Genomic DNA, 26,102 nt, shown 5'->3' on the forward strand with positions numbered 1-26,102 from the left:
CTGAGAGAGAGTGACTTGCCCAAACTCACTAAGCTGGCTTTCTTAGCTAAGGCTAGAACTCTCTTTGCAGGGATTGGCCCAAAATCACTCACCCAGCTTTCGTGCCCATGGTGGCACTAGAATTCACAGTCTCCTGGTGATTGGCCCAAAGTCACTCAGCCGGCTTTCGTGCCCATGGTGGCACTAGAATTCACAGTCTCCTAGTGATTGGCCCAAAGTCACTCAACTGGCTATCAAGGCTAAGGTGGACTACAACTCAGTCTCCTGTTTTGTAGCCTGGTGCTTTAATGGCTAGACCAAACTGGCTCTTGATAGTAGAATTTCAGAGGGGCACTATGAATAAAATATATAGATTAAAACAGTAGTACAGCCCAGAAATTGCAAAGGTGGAGCCGTGTTAAACCCTTGGCTGGGATTTTTCAACCTTGGCAAATTTAAGTTGAATGAACAGCCAAAATTCCCCTAGTCAGCATAGTGGTGTCCTTGTTGCTTCCCAATCTAGACAAACAATGGTTATCATTCATGTCTACCCACAGACCTTCCTCTTCTCAACTGTGTGGAGCTTATAAATTCCTCACCCATAGAAAAATAAAGGGGGAAATTGCTACCATTTTTAGTGATGATGCCAAAATGATACCACCTCCATAGTAATTTCCTCACCTACTTATCCCAGCTATGTCATGGTTGTCCATGCTTACATAAAGCCAAGTCATTTGCATGTTTATGCCATCCCATAGGTGATGTCACCGGCCCCTCCTCTTTTGGCCATGCTGTGATATAGAAAAACACATTGAGGAGGGACACAGAAATTTTGGGCTGGATCATCAAAATTACCAGTAAATTCAAGAATAGAGATGGAAGCAAATTGACTTCCAGAGGCCTTCCAACCCAGGGTTGGCAAACTTAAACACTCAAAAAGCCACAAAGGTCCTAACTAGAAGACCCCACCCCCATTCAATTCTGAAGCCAACCAGAAGTCTGGTTCCCCACCATAGAGTCTCCTCCTAGCACGCTGTCCTTTTTCCTCTTCCTGTCCTAATCGAAAGTCGCATGAATTGTGGAGCTGACTAGTGACAGGGAGCCACAGCAGGGATGAAAGCCACATGTGGCTCCAGAGCCGCAGGTTGCTGACCCTGTTCCAACCTGTCCATCCCTCCACCAAAAAAAAGACAAAGCATCATCATAATCTCAAGCAGAATTATTTATGAAAGTAAAACCACTTGGACGTGGTGAAATAGTTGTTGACCCATCCTGCTCAATATTTTCCTCAGCAACAGGATGTCCTTCTACATTTCAAACTAGAATCTTTCTCATCCATACCTGGAGATCTAGAATTTGAAAATAGAAGAATTATCATAGCACACAGGCTCTACTGCTAAGCTGTTTATTTGCTTACTTGTAGAAGAATGGAATGGAATGGAATAACAGAGTTGGAAGAGAAGAAAAGGGAAGGAGCCTTGGAGGTCTTCTAGTCCAAATCCCTACTCAAGCAGGAGACACTATACTCTATCAGATAAATGTTTGTCCAATCTCCTCTTTAAAAACTTCCAGTGTTGGAGCATCTACAACTCCTGGACACAAGTAATTCCACTGATTAATTGTTCTAACTGTCAGGAAATTTCTCCTTAGTTCTAGGTTGGTTCTCTCCTTGATTAGTTTTCATCCATTGCTTCTTGGTACTCTGAAGAATAGATTGACCCCACTCTTCCTTGTGGCAGTCCTTCAAATATTGGAATATTGCTATCATGTCATCCTTAGTTTCTTTTATTAAAGATGTATAGCTTTGTATCCTTCTGGAGTCTGAACCAGTGGACATAGTGCTCCCATTTTTCCCCATAACAAAATCTTATGAGGTAGATGGAGAGGAAGGATTGAGCTTTAATGGCGGACTTAGCCTGGATCTTCCCTTTCTTGGCCCAGCCCCTTGATTGCTACATGCCACACTGTATTTATCCAAAGTCAACTGCCAAGCTTCCTTGAGTGAGAATGGTCTTAAACCTAGATCTTCTAGCTACTCATTTTTACCACTACACCGCACTGACTCTTGTTCTGAGAATGATTGGTCAAAAGTCATGTGGTGAGGATCCACAACTGAACAGGAACTAAAACCTCAAGTTCCCTGCTGCCCATCTACGTCCTTAACCATTGCTGTCTGTATATCTGATAGATATGATGATTCTTCCTCATGAATCTAAATCACAAGCGTTACTGATTGGTTTTTTTTTATCTCCTGATCAAATTCTCGAACAGAAAATGTTCATCTGAATTACTTACAGCCTCTCTGTTGAAATATCTTCCTTGGATAAGTAACAGAAAGTAGATTGAACTTGGGGAGGAATCGTTAAATGCAATTTTTCTACATAAATAGAAATAGCATAACTATCTCTGATATTTTTATGTGTGTAAAATGTTCTCTCTCCCCTCTCTCTCTCTCTCTGTGTTTGCATTTTTTGCTGATAAATAATGAAGAGAGACTAGTATAGATCTATTTCAAGCTATTTAGCTCTCATCAGCTAGCTCTTCCTTTACTGGGACTCGAACCTGGGCTGTTTTTACATATTAGGTAGTTATTTAACCTCTAAGCCACAGGCTCTCCTTCCTTATCAGCTGAGCCAAGGAAATGATTAAGTGTTATGTCAAAGCACTGGTATGCCCAAATATGGGAGGGAGCATACTGCTTCCTTTTCACCTTTCACCTCCACCCTTGGAACCTTCCAGGCAGAAAACCATTTTTGTGTTGCATTTTTTTTGCTGATAAATGAATGAAGGGAGACTACTATAGATCTATTTCAATGAAGGCAGACTCGTATAGATCTATTTCAATGTGTACACATATGTACACACACACACACACACACACACATATGTGTTGTGTGTGATAAGGAGGAGAGCCTGTGGCTTAATGGCTAAGATGTCTGCCTACGATGTAATATAGCACAGGCTCGAATCCCAGTAAGGGTATGGCTAGCTGATGAGAGCTAAATAGCTTGAAATAGATCTATACTAGTCTCCCTTTATTTATTTATCAGCACAAATACAACATACATACACACACACACAAACACCTTCCAAGCAGAAAACCGTTTTGTGTTGCATTTTTTGCTAATAAATAAATGAAGGGAGACTAGTATAGATCCATTTCAATGAAGGGAGACTAGTATAGATCCATTTCAATATATGTGTACACACACACAAACCTTGATCTCTACCATTCTGGGCAAGAATTGGTTTGCAATGCAACAAAGCACATTGATAAATTCAACCACTGTGCAAGATGACACTCCACTGGAATCCTTTCATGTTACCGGCCATATTAATTTCAACAGGCTTAATCTAACTTCATTTTAGAAACAAGGCAGAACACATAAATGAGAACACAAATCAGATCATGGTAACTATAGTCTAAATTAATCTGATCTTGTGTGATTCTTTTCATAAATTTAGCTAATAGGAGGTACAAAATTATATACTGACACAACATATGGATTGCAATATGTATGTGTATGTATTATGCCGCAGTTGACACTAAATAACTATGATTATTCCAAAACGGCTTCATTCATATTGAAATGGATTGCTTTGAATTGCTGTTTTTCAGTTAAATGAACAAGATGTCTTCCTAAAAATCAAATGTGTATTACTAGCTGGATACCCATGCTCCACTCCGAAACTATGCTGTTGGGCTTGATAAATCGACCCTTACAGCTTGAAAATTAATGAGTAGTTACGATCAACCTCTCCTCTCCCCTTCTCTCCCTCAGGATGGCCCCATCGATCCTCTCCTCTCCCCATTTTTCCCTCAGGCTTGCCCCACAGAGGCCTCTCCTATCTTATCCTCTTCTCTCCCTCAGTCTAACTCCTTAGCATCAGAGCATTTTTCAGCTGGGGAGGGGGAGTAGAATGTCTAAACTGCCAGCCTGCAGATCGGATGAGTCACACACTGGCCATGCCCACGTCCAAGCGGCAGTTGGAACAGAATTCTTCTCAGGTGGGTAGGAGGAGTAGAGTGTCTTAACTCCTTAGCATCAGAGCATCCTAATAATAATGTAAGAAATACTAATGATCTGATGGTCATTTCAAAAAATCTTTTCTTAGCAAGCACCCAGAAGCCAAGAGGAACATACCTGCCAAATTTCAAGGCTGTAGGCTTTACAATTCTGGAGATTTCGTTTTGATGCATGAGTGGTATTTCACTTTTAAATATATAGATTTCATGGGTTGGCAAATATAGATCTATGACTATCACTAAGTGTTGTATCTAATGTTTTATGATGAATGCATTTTTAAAATGACTATGGTAATGATTTATCACTATTATTGTATGTACACTGAGAGCTTATGCACCAGAGACAAATTCCTTGTGGGTCTAATCACACTTGCCCAATAAAGAATTTTAATATTCTAATATTCCAAAATTTTCTGATTTTTCAGGATCAGAGCCATTTTTAAAGCCACCGTGAAGGGCAACCTAGAAAACTTTCAGATCTGTGGACTTCAACTTCCATAATTCTCCAGCTAGTAGAGCCGTTGAGGAGAATGCTGGGAATTGAAGTTCATGTTGAATTTTGTGATCTGAAAGTTGTTTAAACTTCAGTTCTGCACCTATAAAAAGCACACAGGATGACATAATTCCTTTCTTTGGAAATTGCTTGCAAAATTGCTTTGGGGATATTAAGAGCCTTCATAATAGCAAGTTTTCCTATAGTGGATGTGTTTTTTGCAATCCCTATTTGAATTGTACATCATTTTATGCAAGTCTACATAATTTTATGCAAATATAAATACTTTAAAAGTATTCGTTTGAAATAAACATAAAAATGGTGATTAGGGTGTTGATTTTGGAAAGTTATAAGCGGACTAAGGGTCCAGATGGATTTGATATAAGATGTTTAAATTAATAATAATTAATTAATAATCAATATTAATTAATCCTTCCCATGGGAAAATACTGGTGTTTTGAAACACACACATACACACATTTAAATACATACACAGTATATACATTGTGTGTGTGTGTGTGTGTGGTGTGTGTGTGTGTACTACCTGATAACCCGGCACTGCCTGTGTATTTATTTATCCCAACCTTCCTTCCATGAATGTCGCCGCAATGTCTAATGTTGGATTTTCCTCCTTACTAGGGAGCCCCCTTGTGGAGTACTGTGAAGCCATTAACATGGAACTCCACTGTGCCGTACAGTAGAAGTCATTTTAAGGCAGTACAGTAGAAGCCATTTTAAGGCACAACAGGCTGTATCTTAACAGAACACACACCCTGAGGGGTGTTAGGGGTAAGTATTTGGTTGAAATTTGGTTGAAATTTGGTTGAAATTGCTTTAGGCGTTCCAGAGTTATGCTGGAACACACATACACACCACACATATGCACACACACACATATACATAACATACATACACATACACACACACACACACACACACACACACATATATATAATATATATATATATATATATATATAATATATATAAATATGTTTTTTTTTATTTGTGCTGATAAATAAATAAAGGAAGACTAGTATAGATCTATTTCAAGCTATTTAGCTCTCATCAGCTAGCCATATCCTTACTGGGAGCCATATCCTTACAGTAAGGATATGGCTAGCTGATGAGAGCTAAATAGCTTGAAATAGATCTATACTAGTCTTCCTTTATTTATTTATCAGCACAAATAAAAAAAACAAAAATATAACAAAGGCAACAGTAAAAATATTGGGTTTCTGTCGTGATGGACTCTTGTGACGAGCCGATTGACAGATGATGGAAGCATTTAGCTTCCTCCCATAATTGGGGCTTACCAGGGGTTGTGACACTATATATATATAATATATATATATATATATATATATATATATATTATATATATATATATATATATAATAATATATAGAGAGAGAGAGAGAGAGAGAGAGAGAGAGAAAGATACACACACATGTATGTGTGTATTTACATACACACATATGCATCCATATCCATATGCATAATATGCACACACACTATGTATATACTTTGTTTGTATTTATGTGTGCATGTATTTCAAAACATCAGTATTTTCTCATGTGAAGAAATATATATAAAATAAGATGGAATTTTGAAAGTTGGACACTAGAGGCAACCAGAAGGAATTAAAGGTTACAATAAAGTATTCTTATTCACTAATATAGAAAGAACAGAATACTTTAATATTGGACATATTTGCAAGCAGTGAACCCAGAAATTAGTTTTTGAAGTGTCTGACATTATTGACAGACTGTGCTTGGAAGATGATATAGGAAAGGAATGATCTTTACTTGGCAAGACTAACTCTAATTTAAAATTGGATTTAAAAGTGATAAGTTATGGGAATAATATGGAAGGAGATGCTATACTGGAGGCTTTAAAATTTTATTTATTGATAGGAGATGAGATACACAAAGATGATTTGATGTATTTGAAGAGAATGTGATAAGTTACTAAAATTGTTTATGGTATAATTAAGAGAGAAGTTTTTCTTTATATGTCTTTTTTTCTCCTCTTTCTCTCTTTTCTGCACTTTCTATTTTTTTTTTTTTTAGTTTGTATAGTCTCATTTTAATTAAATGCTCAATAAAATTATCATTAAAAAGTAGCTACTTTGGGGTGTTTGAAATGTTATAAGTCATTTTATAGAGTCATCATCAGAATAGAATTATGGAAAGGAATAGAACGTTAGAGCCTTATTAGAAAGAGAAACGCTACACTATAAATTCTTCATTCTTCAATAAATAACAGATGTGAAGCAACTCCTGTAAAAAAAAATCAAACACTCTTTGTAACACATTGGAAACCTTGATTAAAATATGACTGTAATAAAGCAGCTGTTACAAAATGCAAGCTGGTAAAGTAAATGGCTTCTGGATTCAATTCAATCTTTATTGGTTATTAGTGGAGCTGTTTTCTTTTTTTAAATGAAGAAAAAAAAACACTAAAATTTTGCCCCCGGATTCTGTCTACTTTGTTCCTCCACAAAACAACTGTTTTCCCTTGAGATTCACTCAACATTCATTTGGATTATGGAGATCTGTTTAGAAAATGGTGTGTGTGTGTGTGTGTGTGTGTGTGTGTGTGTATTTTGTGGGAGCAACCAGGGGAACTTTGATCTTAGCTCAGATAACAGCTGCTGTACCTGAGAGAATTTTTGAGTTGTTATATCCAGGTAACCCTCAGGGGGGGTGTTCTGTTTGACCTCAAAGTAGTCCAGGTACTTGATACTTGAGGGAGGGTCTTTGAACAGCGCAAAGGAACCCGGCAGCCGAATTTTATCATCCTGTCAGGCTTACATTTCTAGCTAGAAGCATCAAACACAGTTAGAGGAAACTCTAACGCACCTTTGCTGGCGTCCTTCCTCCTTCCTGCCTTTTTAAAAAGAAAAGCAAGAAAACCAATATGATCGTGATTAGATGATGGTCGCTCTGACATTTTATTTCTCTGTGTTGTTTCCTCCGTGGGTTTGTCTCCCTCGTACACATTCTCCTGCAAACATAGAAAAGTTGAGGGAGGGAGAGGGGAGCCATTGGTCCAGGCAAATAAATAAAGTCCCAGAAGTAACAATGGGTAAGAACAACATCAGTGGAAGTATAATAATCTTTATTGTCATTGTACCAGTGGTGGGATTCAAATAATTTAACAACCGGTTCTCTGCCCTAATGGCCAGCTGGGTAGGCGGGCTCAGTGGTCACATGACTGGGCGGGTGTGGCCAACTCAACGTCACTCCCATCGATGGGTCTTCGCCTTAGCTCTTACAATGTAATCAGGGTTAACAGGAGAGACAGTTTCTGTAAGCAGGTCAACAAAGAGGAGGCTAGAAACAACACCAGAATGTTTCCTTCCTGCCTTCCTTACAGGATTAGCCCTGTAAAGTGGGGAAAAACAAAAGGAGATTTCTTCCAACAACTGGTTCTCCGAACTGCCTGGAATGTTACCAACTGGTTCTCCCGAATAGGTGCGAACCGGCTGAATCCCACCACTGCATTGTACTTAAATACAATGAAATTGGTTTTAACCTCACTGGTGCAAAATTATAACAGAAACGAAAAAAGAAAGAAAAGGAAAAAAACTAGTGTGTGCATGGAGTGATTGTGGTTGTATTTAAAAGTCTCACAGCCCAAGGATAGAAAGTATCTTTAAACCTGTTTGTTTGGCTGGCTATACTTTGATGCTTTCTGCCCAATGGTAGAAGTGTGAAGAGACAACCAGGTGTGAATCATCTCTGAGTATCTTCCTTACTCTGCTAAAGCAGAGATCTGGCAATGTCATCCAGTGGTGTCAGAGGGCAACCAATGGTTTCTTGTGCCGAATTGATCACTCTCTGCAGTGCCTTCCTGTCCGCAGCTGTTAAACCAGCATACCATACTTTAATACAATATGTGAGGACACTTTCTATGGTGGACCGATAGAAAGAGGTCATCATCCGTTATTCCACCTGATTTTTTCGCAGGACTCTAAGGAAAGAAGTCTTTGTTGGGCCTTTCCAATCACCAGAGACGTGTTGTTTTTCCAGGTGAGATCTTGACTAATACACTCCCAAGAATTTAAAAAAGGAAACTCTCTCAACACAGCCCCCCTCATATTCAGTGGGGCAGGTTCCTCTCTGTGCTTCTGGAAATCTAGCACCATCTCCTTTGTCTTACTAGCATTTAGATGTAAGTTGTTTCTTGAGCACCATGCGGAAGCCATCAACTCTTCAATTTATTGTGATTCTATCAAGACGGGGGTTACATCTGGGATTTCATTTGGGAGGTCTTGGTTCAAGAGCTCTATGGTCTCTGGGCTCCTTCTGCAGCATTATGGACGTCATCAGGGCTCAATGGTCAAGAACAAGCACAGTTCTCACCACATGTTAGGCGAGGACTGATCAGAATTGCATTTTTAAAACAAACTAACATAAACGAATTTTTGTATTCATTTACCATTAGGTGAACATGAAGTCATTATCTGCAGTTCAGTGGTGGGATTCCAATAATTTAACAACCAGCTCTCTGCCCTAATGACCAGCTGGGTAGACGTGGCTCAGTGGTCCTGTGACCGTGTGGTGTAGCCAACTCAATGTCACTCAGGTCGATGGGCGCTTCGCCTTAGCTGTTACAATGTAATAAGGGTTAACCAGAGGCAGTTTCTGTAAGCAGGGCAATACAGATTAGGCTAGAAACAACACCAGAATGTTTCCTTCCTGCCTTCCTTACAGGATTAGCCCTGTAAAGTGGGGAAAAACAAAAGGAGATTTCTTCCAACCAGTTCTCCCGAATAGGTGCGAACCAGCTGAATCCCACCACTGCTGCAGTTGATATGCATTTCATAGAACATAGGATAACAGAGTTGGGAGGGACTCTGGAGATACAGTTATTTTGGTCCAACCTCCTGCTTGAGCAGGAGATACTATATCATTTCAAATAAACAGTTCACGGGTCTTTTTGAAAGCCTCCAATGATGACCCACAACTTCTGAAGGCAAGCTGTTCCATTGGTTGATTGCTCTCACCATTAGGAAATTTCTCTTTAGTTCTAGGTTGCTTTTCTCCTTAGTTAATTTCCATGCATTCTTCCCCTTTTGCCTTTTAGTGAACTTCAACTTTGGAACGTCTTTGGGAAGGAAACTGGGTTTCTTTTTAGAAGGGGCAGTTGGCCAATGGAAACCCACATATGTGGTCCTCAAAGAAAATGTAAGCTTGTATTTTGGGGGGATTCTATTTTGATATAAGAACCATCATTATGGTAGCAGTTGTATAATCCTGTGACTCTCAAATATAGTGTTCATAGAGGACCAGAATAACATCTTTTAAGGTTTAGGGCAAAGTGATTCTGGTGTCGTGGATATGATGAAGATATCATATAATGTTCCAAGATACATTGATTGTTACCAAAGTGAAATAATAGTTCTGGCTCCAAATGAGTGACCCAATTAATTGGCAAAACATGAACCTGAGACACTGGAACCATCATAAATACGAGTTCCTTGCCAGGCATCCAAATTTTGAACATGCTGCAATGCTCCAAAATGTGGAAAATGATTATAGTTATTTTCTTTCAGTGCTGTTGTAACTTCCAACAGTCACTAAATTAATGGTTTTAAGTCAAGGACTATCTGTAACATATTTTTAAGACTGCACACACTACTTTACCCTACCAATGTTGAATCCAAATTTAGCAAGCTTAGAGTGGACCTAGGGACGCAGTGGCTCAGTGGCTGATGCTGAACATGCCAATCAGAAAGGTCGGCAGTTCGGCGGTTCGAATCCCTAGTGCCGTGTAACGGAGTCAGCTCCCGTTCCTTGTCCCAGTTTCTGCCAACGTAGCAGTTCGAAAGCACATGAAAAATGCAAGTAGAAAAATAGGAACCACCTTTGGTGGGAAGGGAACAGCGTTCCGTGTGCCTTCAGTGTTTAGTCATGCAGGCCACATGACTATGGAGACGTCTTCAGACAGTGCTGGCTCTTCGGCTTTGAAACAGAGATGAGCATGGCCCCCCAGAGTCAGGAACAACTAGCACATATGTGAGGGGAACCTTTACCTTTAGAGTGGACCTATTGAAACCAACAAACCTTGGTTTGTACTCATCCAATATTCAGTTTTGGGGAACACACCGCCTTGTTTCTCTTTTTGTAGGATTTCTTTCTGTCAAAACATTAAGTTCTCTAATATAAACCTAAGGAAATATTGAGAGGGGAGTTCTGTTTGTTTAATCTGGGCCCTAAATAATTTAGGTGAGTGAGTTACCTTTAGGCCAGATGCTTGATTTATGCAGATGGCAAAAATAAATTATTCAAAATAAGAGACAGACAAAAAGCAGATGGGAAAGGGAGCTAAGGCAAGACACCCAGGGGGCACCTGGTTTGCCATTCTCAAATAAACTTCTGCAAGACTTAACTGCTGGTGTTAAAATGCATTTTGAGTAGCAAGAGGCCCATCAAATACTGCATTCAGTTTTGGTCACCATGAGTACAAAAGATGTGGAGACTCTAGAAAGAGTATAGAGAAGAGCAACAAAGATGATTAGGGGACTGGAGGCTAAAACATATGAAGAACAGTTGAAGGAACTGGGTATGTCTAGTTTAATGAAAAGAAAATTAGGGGAGACATGATAGCAGTATTCCAACATCTCAGGGTTGCCACAAAGAGAGGGAGTCAAGCTGTTCTCCAAAGCACCTAAAGGCAGAACAAGAAGCAATGGGAGGAAACTAATCAAGGAGAGAAGCAACTTAGAATTGAGGAAAAATTTCCTGACAGTTAGAACAATTAATCAGTGGAACAGCTTTGTCTCCAGAAGTTGTGAATGCTCCAACACTGGAAGTTTTGAAGAAGATGTTGGATAACTATTTGTCTGAAATGGTATAGAGTTTCCTGTCTAGGCAGGGGTTGGACTAGAAGACCTCCAATGTCCCTTCCAACTCTGTTTTCTATTCTATTCTAATGGTGGGTATACGTCCATTACAATCATGCAGAACATTAGCCAAGAAGGGTAACAAAAGAGAATTGGAGGGCTGGTGGTAAGTACATTAATTCTTGGCCTTTGGAAAATAGGACTTTGTCTTATTTTTAAAAGTTAGCACACATTTTTTTCAGAAGACTTCTAGATTTAGTGATAGAAGCAAACCAAACCAACGTGGAAATGTGCCAATGCAAATTTAACACAATGTCCACATTTGTGCAAAGTAGGCTTTGTAGATGCCCTAGTACACATAGTCCTTGACTTACAACCCTAACAGAGCCAAATCTCAGTGACTCACTGGTTAAGAAGCTCAGACGTTTTAACCACTGAGTCGCTGTGTCCCTTTACTTTTATCTTATTTTGTCACCTATTAGCATCCTTTCTTTAAAAAGTTGCAACTTATTGTTGAGCCGTTTGAATGCAGAACAAGACAGGTTTGACTGAAAGGGGTTGCCGATGGATGCAACATGTTGGTTTACCTGTATCCCAAATCACCTTTCCCTTCTGTATCCAGACTACTTCACAAACCTATTATCGGAGTCATTTCATTTCATTTTTAATACTTTATTTCTTAAGCTTGTTTTCATTTTCTTTCAGGAACGCAAGAATTCCCTCTGCCTATTTTATCCAACAATTAACCACCCTGTGAGGCTGTTGGGCTGAGAAACCTGGGCTGTGCCAAAGACATGTTACCTAACACAATTACATCAACGCAAATCCCAATGTAATACTTTAAGATCTTCCAGAATTAAACAAACGAAATCAGCAGGCCGAAACAAATGAAAAAGGGCCAGGCCCAGCACTTGATGAAATCTGGAAATAAAAACATCTTAAAATGACAGTGAACGGCATTTCAATGAGAAGTGAAAAATCTTCTGACCAGCCTCCATTATCAACATGGTAAGATTAAAAGGAGCTCAAGGCTTACATTACTTAAAGCAACATGTACAGTCCTGCTACCACCACACACTCTTGGCTGAGGAACAGATTCATCAATGCCATTTTTTAGATGTCTATCTTTGATTTAAAAAATCTAAGGTTAATCAGAATACAACAATGAAATATTGCGAACTTGATTTCTCCGATAAAGGTCAGTCTGCCTTCATCATGAAAATTGAAAAAAAACCACAGGGTGGTACATTGAGAATTTCCAGGTGGAGTTAATGTTCCAGTATTAATGAGATTATGTGGTGGTGCAGTGGTTAGAGTGCAGTACTGCAGGGTACTTCTGCTGACTGCCGGCTGCCTGCAATTTGGCAGTTCGAATCTCACCAGGCTCAAGGTCAACTCAGCCTTCCATCCTTCTGCGGTGGGTAAAATGAGGACCCACATTGTTGGGGCAATATGCTGACTCTGTTAAACCCCTTAGAGAGGGCTGTAAAGGTATATAAGTCTAAGTGTTATTGCTATTGCTACTCAATAAGATGATAACGAGTTTTACCATTGCAAACCATTTTTATCTCATGTTACACGAGGGATTATATCCTATATAAAAAAATGCCATTAACAATAGCACCACTTTTGATTTCTGATTCAGCAGCTCATACCATCATCTGCTTCTGGGGTTGTCACAGCAAGTGAAAAATCAAGATGTAGAATAAAGAATGGAAGAGAATCAATTTTCTATCAAAACATTTACTACTGGGTTAAATATTAGAATTGTTAGAAGTAAAAGAAAGGAATATGAAGTTGGATCATTTGATCAAGGTTAAAATAGGATACCTTTTTGCAAAATTCTGGTAACCCTTTTAACGACTGTTTGCTGACCCTGGAACTGAAAAGTTAATGTGTTATGGATGTGCTTATGCATAAGAGATAGAACCAAAAGATATCTATCTGTAAAGAGTTATTCAATTTGTTTATATTTGCTCTGATGAAGATTGGAAATCATTTTACATATTTGTTATCCAGGGACGTGCAGTCACTAGAGGCAAGGGAGGCGGGCCTCACCAGTCTCCTGAGGGAAAGGAAAGAATTTTAATTTTTTTAAATAATTAAAACCAGGGTAGTTGCTACCAGATTTCAAGTCACAGTGGCTTGGTGTCTGCTCTCAGTTTTAACTATAGGAGGAGGCCAGAGAACTCGGGGCCTCCTTTGCATAAGGAATTTTTCGCCTTTTAAAGTTAAGAAAGAGTTAAAAAGCAAAAACTTTCAGCACAGCTGAAGGAGGGAGAGCGAAAGCAGAGGCAGGGCGCTAATCTTTAGTTAAGGCAGGCAAGGGAAACCGCGAGCTGAAAGGAAGTCTTGCTAGGAAGATGCGGCAGCAGGGCTTTAAAGGGCTCCCCCCTCCCCAGCCAGCCAGCCCAGCCAGCCCATTCCTCCCCCCGCCACCACTGTGTCCAACAGGTCAAGTTGCTGGGAGGAGAAAGTTTGGGCTGCAGAGCAGAGTTTGAAACTGCCGAGTGACGTGCGGTGAGCTTCATGGCCGGTGAGGATCCCGCTCTATGGCGGACGCGGCGCCGGGGCTTCGGCGGGGCTTTCGCACTTGCCTCACCGGCCATGAAGCTCACTGCACGTCACTGTTGTTATCTTTTCATGTATTATATTTTATTCTTCTTTTTCCTGCACCTTTTATTCTTGTACGCCATTCTCTTCTCTTTCTCTAAGTTTAGTTTCTATTAATTTTTTTCCTATTTGGATTAAAATTCTTGATAAAAACTATATTCAAAGAAACTGCTAACACATTAGCATACAAACTTTAAGGTCTATAAACATAACAAGCATAGAAGCACAGGAGCCTGAACAACTGACTCTCAACCATGGGAGAAACATTAGGCAAACACACCTTGACAAGAGAAGACACTCAGTTACAAATGAACTCTGATTGGCTGACAGTTACCTGTGCTGGCAACTTGACTTTTAACCCACTTATGTGGGTTAAAAAAACCTCATATAATAATCAATGTTAATGGTGATGTCAGATAGGTGCAAAGTCCAGTAGGCAGATATCTATTTGTATTATTTAATTATACAATACAATAGCAGAGTTGGAAGGGACCTTGGAAGTCTTCTAGTCCAACCCCCTGCCTAGGCAGGAAACCCTATACCATTTCAAACAAATGGCTATCTAACATCTTCTTAAAGATTTCCAGTGTTGGGGCATTCACAACTTCTGGAAGCGAGCTGTTCCACTGATTAATTATTCTCACTGTCAGGAAATTTATCCTCAGTTCTAAGTTGCTTCTCTTCTTGATTAGTTTCCACCCATTGCTTCTTGTTCTACACTCAAGTGCCTTGGGAAATAGTTTGATTCCCTCTTCTTTGTGGCAGCTCCTGAGATATCTGAACACTGCTATCATGTCTCCCCTAGTCCTTCTTTTCATTAAACTAGATATAACCCAGTTCCTGCAACCGTTCTTCATATGTTTTAGTCTCCAGTCCCCTGATTATCCTGGTTTCTCTTCTCTGCACTCTTTCTAGAGTCTCCACATCTTTTCTACATTGTGGCGACCAAAACTGAATGCAGTATTCCAAGTGTGGCCTTACCAAGGCATTATAAAGTGGTATTAACACTTCATGTGATCTTGATTCTATCCCTCTGTTTATGCAGCCTAGAACTGTGTTGGCTTTTTTGGCAGCTGCTGCACACGGCTGGCTCATATTTAAATGGTTGCCCACTAAGATTCCAAGATCCCTTTCACGGTTACTACTATTGAGCAAGGTACCACCTATACTGTTCCTGTGCATTTCGTTTTTGTTGCCTAAATGTAGAACCTTACTTTTTTCACCACTGAATTTTATTTTGTTAGATATATCCCACTTTTGTTATTTTTTACAAATAACGCTGTGAATATATCCAATATTAACCCGCCATCCTGGGCCCAACGTTTGGGAAGCCAGGCTCTGCCTGTCACAAGCCGGGACAAAGGGTGAGTGATGGAGGAGGAACACCTCCTTAAAAAACCTTGGTCCAGTGGGTCCGGCTGGTAGCACATCATAAGGGCCCCTTTCAGGGTTACAGGAGAAGAGGGTCAATGGTTTTGAAGGCGGAAGAGGACTCTACGCCCCAATGGCAGATAAAGCGGCAGAACCATCTTCTTAGGAGAAGGGAAACTCTGATTACAAACTACTTTGTGACTCTATCCACTACTGGAAAAGGCTTCAGGAGTCAACCTCGAGGCAAAATCCAGAGCCGGAGTCCCGGAAGCAGTTCGTGACTGTGTACAACCACATTCTGGTAACTCCTGCAATGCAGCTGGAACCAATCGTATCAGCTCTGCTGTTTCATTGGACTATTCCAGCAATGTGGAGAGGGAGAAATCTGCTGCTTGGGTAACAATCTACTCTCCATATTAATCTACTCAGGCCTCGTGCTCTGGAGAGGACACTCCAGCTTTGACCTCTTCCCAGAGCACGATACCATCGTCTTTTGAGACTGAAGGATACCAATATCCAATATACCTATTTTTCCCACAACAACAACCCTGTGAGGTGTGTTGGGCTGATAAAGAGTGACTGGCTCAGTCACCCGGTTGGGTTTCATGGCTAAGGCACAGAGGTGGGTTCCTACCAGTTCGCACCTATTCGGTAGAACCGGTTCGTCAAATCTACCGAACCGGTTAGAAGAGGTTCCACCAGTGGACCCGGAAAGCAGGCCACACCTACAGAAGAGGTTCCAAAATTTTTGGAAACCCACCACTGGTCCTTGGATACGATTATTCTACACTATCATGCTCATATTTATAAAACTCAGTGCCTCTGTGAAAGGTAAGGATGACTACTGCATTTGTGGTGCAATCAGAACATTGCGTGTATTGAAGTTGTTTTAACGCAAACCAAAGATGCCTTTTAAAAAACAAGTTTACATCATATTCTTATGCAGGCCAGTGCTGTGTGGGAGGTAATTTAAGGTGGTTCTGACAAGTGTCGTCAGCATCTTCATATCCGGTCACATGGGCGGCAAGCCACTCCCATCCGGTCACACGGGCGGCAAGCCACTCCCACAAAAGAGGCCACACCCACAGAGTAGGTTCGAACAATTTTGAAACCCACCACTGCTAAGGCAGGACTAGAACACGCAACCTCCAGCTTTCTAACCTGGTGTCTTAACCACGAGACCAAGTCTGCTATGCCAGTTGTGTGTGTCACTAGGCAGGTAACAAAATAAATGCTTGTATTCTTCAGCTCATAGGAGGATCACTGACTTTACAAATGATACATATTTCTATTTATTTGAAAGCGGACCTTGCAATCAAGCAAGACCAAAGCGAAGACACATTATTTATTGCATTTATTTATAAGGTACATTCATTTCACTTGCATTCAGAAACAGGATTTTGCAGTCTGCGCGCTCTTTTTTAAAAAAAAAATAGCACGGAAGAGTTTTGAAACTCTGTTCTTGTGAGGTCAAAGGTCAGATAGCTTCACAATTAGGGTCAACTGGACGTAGAGACCAGGGTTGTGGGAGAAAACTGCCATCTGATTAGCAAGCAAATTGCGGCAAGAGCTGTCAGTCACATCCAGTGGAGCAAGGAAGACCATGCAAAAATCATTTTTCACTTCATGCATTTGTTCGGCTCGCTGGCCATCTACAGATGTCCAAATTCACGGCTAAGGACCTTTTAGCCATTGCTGAATGTAATCATCATCTAGTTTTGGCATTTCCCCATCCTGTATGGTGTCTTCCAGTCAGGATTATCTAAACACTGTTGGTTGAAAATGCCACAATTGGCTACATTTACAGGGTTACACATGCACTTATTTATTTATAAATATATAGAAATGTCAAAAATTTGCTTCCTACGATGCAATCCAAATGGATTATTGAATGAATTTGATGGCAATCTTTACCCAAAATGCTTCACAGGAGCAAATGAAGACCTAGTGGCTGCATTCAGACAACAGAATTAGCCTTGCCGAATGCTGATCTTGGTCAGGTTATTTTGGCAAAGCAAGTTAGTCAGGCTCAACAGACCTGATTAATTCACCATTCACTGTATTGCATTAACCCAGAGAATGGATGAATTCAGAGTCAAGTTCAGTACGTTGTGTGAACTACGGCTGTATGGGGGGCATTCACAGTAACTAGGTCCTTTACAAAAGAACAGAAATTATGAAACAGGCCAGGTTTAAAGAAAGCCTAATTTTTATGTTTTTATATGTTCCTAGTGTTGATAACCCAGCATTGCCCGGGTATTTATTTATAGGGAAATAACAGAAAACAGAACAGAAAAACAAGCTGTGGCTGCTATCTTGATTTTATTTATTTACTTATTTACTTGTTGTTTGTTTGTTTGTTTTTGTATTCCTCCCAAGTGGAAGTTCTTGTTTTTATTTCAAAGGTCCCTTGTATACCTGCAGAAAATTTCAGGATGTAGCGCTGATGTACAACTTTTTTATTTAAAGGCTGTGTTCCAGGGATGCTTTGGTAGCTGCACTCCAGTTGTGGGTTCCTGCCAGTTCTAACCTCTTCTATAGAAGAGGTTCCACCAATCTACAGTGCCGTTTAGAACCGATTCCAGCTCCCTCTCACCACCCGTCCGCACATCATCAAGACGAAGAGCGGGAGGAGGAATTCTGGGAGTTGAAGTCCACAAGTCTTAAAGCCATCAAGTTTGAAAATCCTTGGGTTTTTTTTTTTCTAAAGGGTTAGGGGTGCAAGGGTCTTGTAACTTGACAGCTTTAAGACTTGCGTGCTTCAAATGCCAGAGTTTCTGAGCCAACATTTTGTTTGCTAAGCAAGAGCGTTGTTAACTGAGTTTCACCACATCTTACAAGTTGGCCACGCCCTCCCAGTCACATGACTGGTAAGCCACTCCCACTCAGTCACATGGCTGGCAAACCACTCCCACTCAGTCACATGGCCGGCAAGTCACTCCCACAAAGCAGGCCAGACCTACAGAAAAGGTTCTAAAAAATTTGAAACCCAACACTGCTGCACTCCCAAAAGAGGCAAGACCCGGAGTGTCAAACTCAATTTTGTTGGGGGCGGCATCCAGGTTGTGTTTCACCTAGGGGGTCAGGGTGGGTGCGGCAAGGGTGGGCATGGCCAGCTTGATGTCACTCGTGTCAGGGGCACCTATGGCAAATGGGCTCCCAATCTCTGTTTTCCCGCAACCCCCTCATGCTCCATTTTCACTAGCAGAGACACTGTGGGTCGATACTTTGCTGCTTACAGGGCAGCTCCACGGGCCGGAACTAAGCACCCTGTGGGCCAGATCCAGGCCCCGGGCCTTGAGTTTGATAAACCTGGGCAAGAGGAAGAAAAACCTGACGTGTTTAAATCTGTCTCCTGTAACATCCTTAGTTACGTTTCTGGCTGTTTGCTCAAAAAAAGGTAATAAGTTCTCCCTTCAAAGAAAGTTTTCCTCGGGTGGCTTACAAACACTCAACAATCATCATCGGAATCTTGTTAAGACAAAGGAGAGGCTAAAAATAAACAGGAGAGAAAGTTAGAGGATGGGAAGGAAATTAATTAAAACGCTCTATGGTGGGTCTGGAGGTTATCAACCTATTAACAATTTGAAAACCTGGAATGGATTTGTCTGGCAATGGAAAGATCATGAAGATTCTCCCACTCAGGTGTGTCTGCCAGAAGAAAAAGATTTCAGAGCCCAGGTAGCCATGTGAAAGGAGACATTCTTAGGGGGGCTGGGAAGATTATCTTAATATAGATCAGTGTTTCTCAACCTTGGCAACTTGAAGATGTCTGGACTTCAACTCCCAGAATTCCCCAGCCAGCGAATCTTCAAGTTGCCAAGGTTGAGAAACACTGATATAGATAGTTCTCGACTTATGCCCACAGTTTCTGTTCCTAGGTGAGATACCGTAATTGTCAAGTGAATTTTGCCCCATTTTGTGACTTCTCCCACCACAGTTGTTATGTGAACCACTGCAGTTGTTAAGTTAGTAACATGGTCGCTAAGGGAGTCTGGCTTCCTCGTGGGATTTGCTTGTCAAAGGGGGATCCCATGACTCAGGGACACGACCACTGTCATAAATATGAGCCAATTGCCAAGCAGTTGAATTTTGATCACGTGGCCATGGGGATGCTGCAATGGTCATAAGTGTGAAAAACAGTGATAAGCGTTGTCACCTGCCAGCGGCCAGCAGAGCTGACAGCAGATTCAGAGAGTGAGGAGGTTGGGGAGGAACCTGGGCCAGTCCTGGAGTCTGGGGAAGGCTCTGATGAGGGCTCTGTGTCGGAGGCAGAGAGGGGGCTGGGGCCCTATGCCAGTTATCAGCTGCCTTCGGAGTCAGACGTCAGTGGGGCAGAAGAACAGCTGGAGCCTGTTCCTGTGTGCATGCGCAGAGTTGCCAGACGAAGAGAACAGCTAAAGAACAGGGGTTGACTTGGGAGTAAGGCCACAGGTGGACAATGAATGGCCCCTCCCAGAGGAAATAAAAGAGGAGCGAAAGGGGAAGTTGAGTTTGCAGGAGACAATTATTTCCCTTAATTGGTTTGTGACTCTCCGAAATTCCTTGCCAAGTTTTGCAGATATCGGCCTGTCATCTCTCCAAGCCAGATAAGGTCTGTGATTGTAAATCCTCCCTTGAAAGGTTTTGCTGGAGGCGAATGAGCAGAATTCATAGTAAATTAATAAAAGGGCTTTTTGTCGGGACAAGGAGTTGTTTCATGCTCTTGGGAAGCCTTGGTCAGAACAATAAGACACTTTTTTCAGTACTGTTATAACTTCGGTCATTAAATGAACAGCTGTAAGTCAAGGGCTATCTGCCATGTGACAGAAATGAACGATGTGAAGCCTTCCATTCCAAACCTGATCACTTATCTATGCATTATGAACGATGTGAAGCCTTCCATTCCAAACCTGATCCCTTATCTATGCATTATGCAAAATTATAGCTTGAATGGCCATCACAACATCAGCTTTGTCCTTCTGAGGGCTGGAGCTGAAATGGACGGTGACCACCGAAGTCCCCTCTTGGGTGGTCTGCGTGTGAGTCCAGACTATGGCCCGAGTTAATGAGGGAAACTGGATCTGACAGCCTATTCTTAATTGCAGACTAAATTGTGCTCCGTTAGGCATTCCACATAATTGGATGATCAGAGCATTTGTCTACACGAAGGATACGGAGAGAGTTTGCACAGAAACACAGAAAGCTGTGCAGCCGAAACCGACGGATCCAACTATAAAATTTTACTCATCAAAAAACCCACCTTGAGTTTTCAGAGCATTTCCAGAAAGCATGAATTTTCTGTTGCACGCTGTTCTCTTGGAAAGGGGTAAAAGAGTATTGAATTGGCTCGGATTAGGTCGACGTCCCACAAAAATTGCCTGAGAGAAAGACCGGCCATTCCTGGCATGGGAGACCAGAAGACAGAAAGGAGACTGATTGACTGATTGGAGTTCTAGGGTAGGAACATAAGGCCACTGGCTGCGGTCACAGTGTTGGGACAACCCAGGCTTCAAATTTCACTGTGTACCTGCACAAAACATTCTTTCTACAAGTGAAAAAAGACCCGATATTTACTAGTGATGCAGGAGGGGGTGCACAGGTAAACCCACCAGTGGCTGGCCAGGTTAGGTGATCCTAATATGCTGAATATTATAAATTTATATTAGCTGACATTTCACTCTAGTGACTTGACCTGACTTCTTGACTCCTAACTTCCTCCTAAGTATTAAAAATAGTGCTGGAACAGTGTGGCAAGACCCTGTAAAGGAGGGGCACAGGAAGCCAGGCGTGGGTGTAAGATAGAACAGAGGTCAAACAGCTGATAGCTTAAGACATTATAAGAACTTCTCTTTTTGTATTTTTCCTATGTACTTCTCTGTTTGTAACATTCCAAAATGAACTTCTCCTTTTCGAAATGTCATGTTTGTCTCGTGTATGGAAACGCCTTGAGAATGCACAGTGTGGAACACGGCATAAAAGTAGCATCCTGGGCAGAGCCCAGGCAGTTCAGATTTTGGTGTGTGAGCACGCTGAACTCGATGCATCAATAAACCTGTTTCTCTCACACCTTCGTGGTCTCGAGTCCTGGTCTTTCGTAAGTAGATTGCAAACCTCAATCTGCTGCAACACTAGCACTTGATGCATATGTTCCTCTAAAACCGTGATAGCGAACCTGTGGCATGTGTGTCAGAGATGGCACACAGAGCTCTCTCTGAGGGCACGTGGGCCATCACTAACTACTCTTCTGGTTTCTGGTGTGCACATGTGCACTGGCCAGCTGGTCTTCCAGTCAGATTTGTCAGCCTGGAGTGAGAGATGAACTTTTTGTCAGGGCTGCTGGTGCGCCTAATAAAGGAATCTTTGAGTTAATTTCAGAGGGTTTGTTGTGTTTGGAGCAGAGGTCGGTTGCAAACTGGTAGTGGTATTTTGGCCTTGGTCGCAGAACCAGCAGCAACCCAGGCTGGCCACGCCCCAGTCGTCGCTGCCATTGCCGACATGTATTTTTTAGAATTTTTTCATGTTTTGTGCATGCAAAGTGTGTGCAAAGCAAACCAGTAGCACCACCGGAAGCAACCTACCCCAGGTTTGGAGAGCTGGGTCAGAACAGGTGCCTTTGTATTGGTTAGTTGGTGTTTTGATGGCCTGAGCTTGTCTAACAAGGGGCCCATTTCCCAGGCTTCAATCATTTCTCTGGCTATTTTTGTACCTCTGCATGGCCAACAATTTTAGTAGCTGCAAAATTGAATGTGTGTCCTTGTTCATTGCAATCAATGAGGCTATCAATGAGTTCAGGTCTCCTCGTCTGACCGCTCTCCCATGTTCTTGCACTCTGGTGCTTAGCTTCCTGCCTGCCTATCCTACATAACCACAGGGGCAATCCATGGAGGGGATGCTACCTGTACACACCCTATAAATGTGGCCTTGCCTCCGGACCAAAAGACCTCAACCCACTAGATGAGCCTTACATAATCTTTGAATCCCAATTAAAACTCCAAAAGTAATTTTCTTTGCCTCTGCCTCATTTTAATTATCCACAATAACGCGAGGCATTCATATTCCCTCCTCCAAGCGGTGGCATCTGCTGCTGCTCCTTATTATGCTGCCGAAACCTAATATTAGTAACCGCATGTACGGAGAGGATCTGGACCATGAATGAATAATGAGGCACTTGTCAAGCAAGCCATGTGAGTTCGCTTTCCCCATTGGCAGCTGTCCGGCCAGACTGCGGGTTGCTCATCCCTGCACAGGAATGAAATCGCTCGTTCCACCAAATAATCAGAAAACAAAGAGGTTCTGATTCAGCTCTTCCCTCCCAACAGCCAACAGCCAAAATTAATGAACAAAGACCCACTGAATAGGGGAATTCACCCTCTAAAGTTGCAGAGCATTCAATTGGTGGCTCAGCCTCAGGGAAGAGGGGGTACTCCCACGGCCACCCCCACAATTCGTAGGTGTGGACTACAGAATTTTCCTGCCCATTCATAATTTTCCTCTCGCAAGGCAATCCATGAACAGAAGCCTCACGTCACTTGCCGTACCTGAGTATAATCTGTGGGGAGAAGGTCAGGGGCCCTCATTCTTGCCCCAGATTTGGGTGGAGAGAGTACCAGCCCCCATTGAAAGCCAAGGGTGGCTTCCCTAACCTTCATAAAGGTAAGTAAATGTTCCCCTCGCACATATGTGCTAGTCATTCCCGACTCTAGGGGATGGTGCTCATCTTCGTTTCAAAGCCGAAGAGCCAGCGCTGTCCAAAGACGTCCCTGTGGTCATGTGGCCAGCATGACTAAATGCCGAAAGTGCACGGAATGCTGTTACCTTCCTACCAAAGGTGGTTCCTATTTTTCTACTTGCATTTTTACATGCTTTCAAACTGCTAGGTTGGCAGAAGCTGGGACAAGTAACAGGAGCTCACTCCGTTATGCGGCGCTAGGGATTCGAACCGCTGAACTGCCAGCCTTTCTGATCAACAAGCTCAGCGTCGTAGCCACAGAGCCACCCTGTCCCTAGCCTTCATAGGGGATGTAATTCACTAATCTGGTTACCACAATACAAAAATGATGTTCAGACTCTAGAAAGAGTGCAGAGAAGAGAGACAAAGATGATTAGGGGATTGGATGAAGAATCGAGGGGACTATTTCTAATCCAACAAAGGGAAGGCCTAGGGGTGACATGATGACAGTCTGCCAATACTTGAGAGCAGTCATAGAGTTGACCTATTCGCCAAAATACCTGAGGGCCGGACAAGACATAACAGGTGGAAGATCATTAAAGAGAGATCCAACCAAAAATTAAGAAGACATTTTCTGTCACTGAGAACAATCAATCAGTGGAATGACTTGTCTTCAGGAGTAAAGGGTGCTCCACCACTGGAGGTTTTCAAGAAGAGCCTGAACATCTATTTGTCCTGCTAGAGCAGGGGGTTGGACTAGCATAGTGGTGTCAAAATTAAGACCCAGGGGCCAGAGCCTGGGGAGGCTGTTTTCGCCTTCCAGGAGGCTTGAGAAAAGCCTCCAGAGCCTGGGGAGGGCAAAAACGCCCCCTTCCCGTTGTGGTGCAGGAGGCCAATTAGGCCACACTCACCATGGCCACGCCCACCCAGCAACCGGGCACAAAACCCCATGCTAAAATTTTTCAAGCCCACCCCTGACCCTAACTGCAGCTTTTCCATGGGCAGCCACCAAATTCCATGCAAAGTGGCGAGCAAGTAAGTAGCAGTGACCAGGCACCAGAGGACCTTCAATCTGCCACACAGCTTTCTCTATAGCAATAGCAGTTAGACTTATATACCGCTTCATAGGGCTTTCAGCCCTCTCTAAGCGGTTTACAGAGTTCAGCATATTGCCCCCAACAACAATCCAGGTCCTCATTTTACCCACCTCGGAAGGATGGAAGGCTGAGTCAACCTTGAGCCGGTGAGATTAGAACCGCTGAACTGCAGATAACAGTCAGCTGAAGTTGCCTGCAGTACTGCACCCTAACCACTGCGCCACCTCGGCTCTATGTTCTCTCCATTATCTGACGTCTTCAGGGACAGGAATAGATGTCATTGTCCTTCATCACCAAAGACACATGCTCTGAGCTTGTTTTAAATCTGCTTTTATTGCTGAGAGCTATCAACAGTCCAAGGCTCAAGGAAGAGGGTTCTTTGTTCTCTCTCCAAACAGCAGCAGAAGCTAAAAACAGCAAGGCACACAGGCAGATGAGAAATAGAGGAAAATCGGAACAAGAACATTCATGTCTGACTTTCTCCTGTCTGACATTTCTCCTAGTTGCTTCTGTGTGTTCATATAAACCTTGGGCTGCCTGGGGAGGGCGGGGGAAGCAGAGGTGAGTCTCTGTGCTGGCTGTGCAGATGAAAAACGTGGGAAGTCTAATTCGACTCATAACTGTTTTTCGAAGCAGCAGCCACTGCAAGCAAAGAGGGGCTGTAGAAATGGCAGATGTAAGAGGTTACAAATCACCAAGGCTGCTTCCATGTAAACTCTGGTGATATGGGAAGCTTTGCATTAACCAAGGGCAGGGCCGGATTTAGATGAAAAGAGGCCCTAGGCTATTCCACTTATGAGGCCCTTTCACCTCCCATTTTTAAGTTTGTAAATTACATGAGAGACAATAAAATACATCATTACTGTGATATATATCAATATATATCAATATATATAGCTGGCCTCCCGACGGAGGGCGGCTCTGCTCTGCGGCAAAGGCAGCGAGGCCAGCCGCCTCCCCTGCTGTGCTCAGCTGCCCGGCTCGGCCCCCTCGCCCTCACCTGCCTGGTCGCTGGTGGGCTCCGCGTCGACGTGGCAGCTACTGGGAGTGGCCACACCTCTCGCCAGACCGCTGGTGCTGGGAACGTGGGCAGGCTCCCCAACAGCCGCGGCACTGGAACGATCTTAACCAATACATTTTTATGTTTGTTTATTAGTCATATGCGTAGAATTTCTCCTTATTTTCGGTTCAGTGTTTTAGTGTTCACTGTTTTTAGACTAGTGTAATTTTAATTTTGCTAACAATTTGAATGTAGGCCCCTCTTGATCTTGAGGCCTTAGACTGAAGCCTAGTTAGCTTATAGGAAAATCTGGCACTGACCAAGGGGTGCCCATAGCTGGAGAATTCTGGGAGTTGAAGTCCACAGGTGTTAAAGTGGCTGAGGTTGGACACTTCGGCATTAGAGAAATGTTTTTCACTTTGGCTACTTTAAAGTCTGGGGTATTCTGGGAGTTGAAGTACACAAGTCACCAAGGTTGGATTCCAGTGGCAGGATTCAGCCAGTTCGGAGCAGTTCAAGTGAACCACTCTGGTGCTGTCCTATTTAGCCACATTGTCTAAGCCGCGTGCATGCATGCAACCCACACATGCAAGCAAAGCACAGAAGGCATGCATGTGAGCAAAGCGAGTGTGTGCACATGCATGCTTGCAGTTTTGGTGCACATCGAACCAGTGGTAAAATTATGTGAAATCCTCCTCTGTTGGATACCCCTGCATTAATCCATTGTGAGGTACTAATGCCACTTTATAAAGCCTTAGTAAGACCACACCTAGAATATTGCATCCAGTTTTGGTCACCGCATTATAAAAAAAATGTTGATACTCTAGAAAAAGTGCAGAGAAGAGCAACCAGGATGATTAGGGGACTAGAGGCTAAAACATGTGAAGAACGGTTGCAGGAACTGGGCATGTCTAGTTTAATGAAAAGAAGGACCAGGGGAGACATGATAGCAGTCTTTCAATATCTGAGGGGCTGCCACAGAGGGGAGGGGGTCAAGCTATTTTTCCAAGGCACCTGAA

This window comes from Thamnophis elegans, chromosome 10 (genome assembly GCF_009769535.1).
Source record: "Thamnophis elegans isolate rThaEle1 chromosome 10, rThaEle1.pri, whole genome shotgun sequence".
NCBI lineage: Eukaryota > Metazoa > Chordata > Lepidosauria > Squamata > Colubridae > Thamnophis > Thamnophis elegans.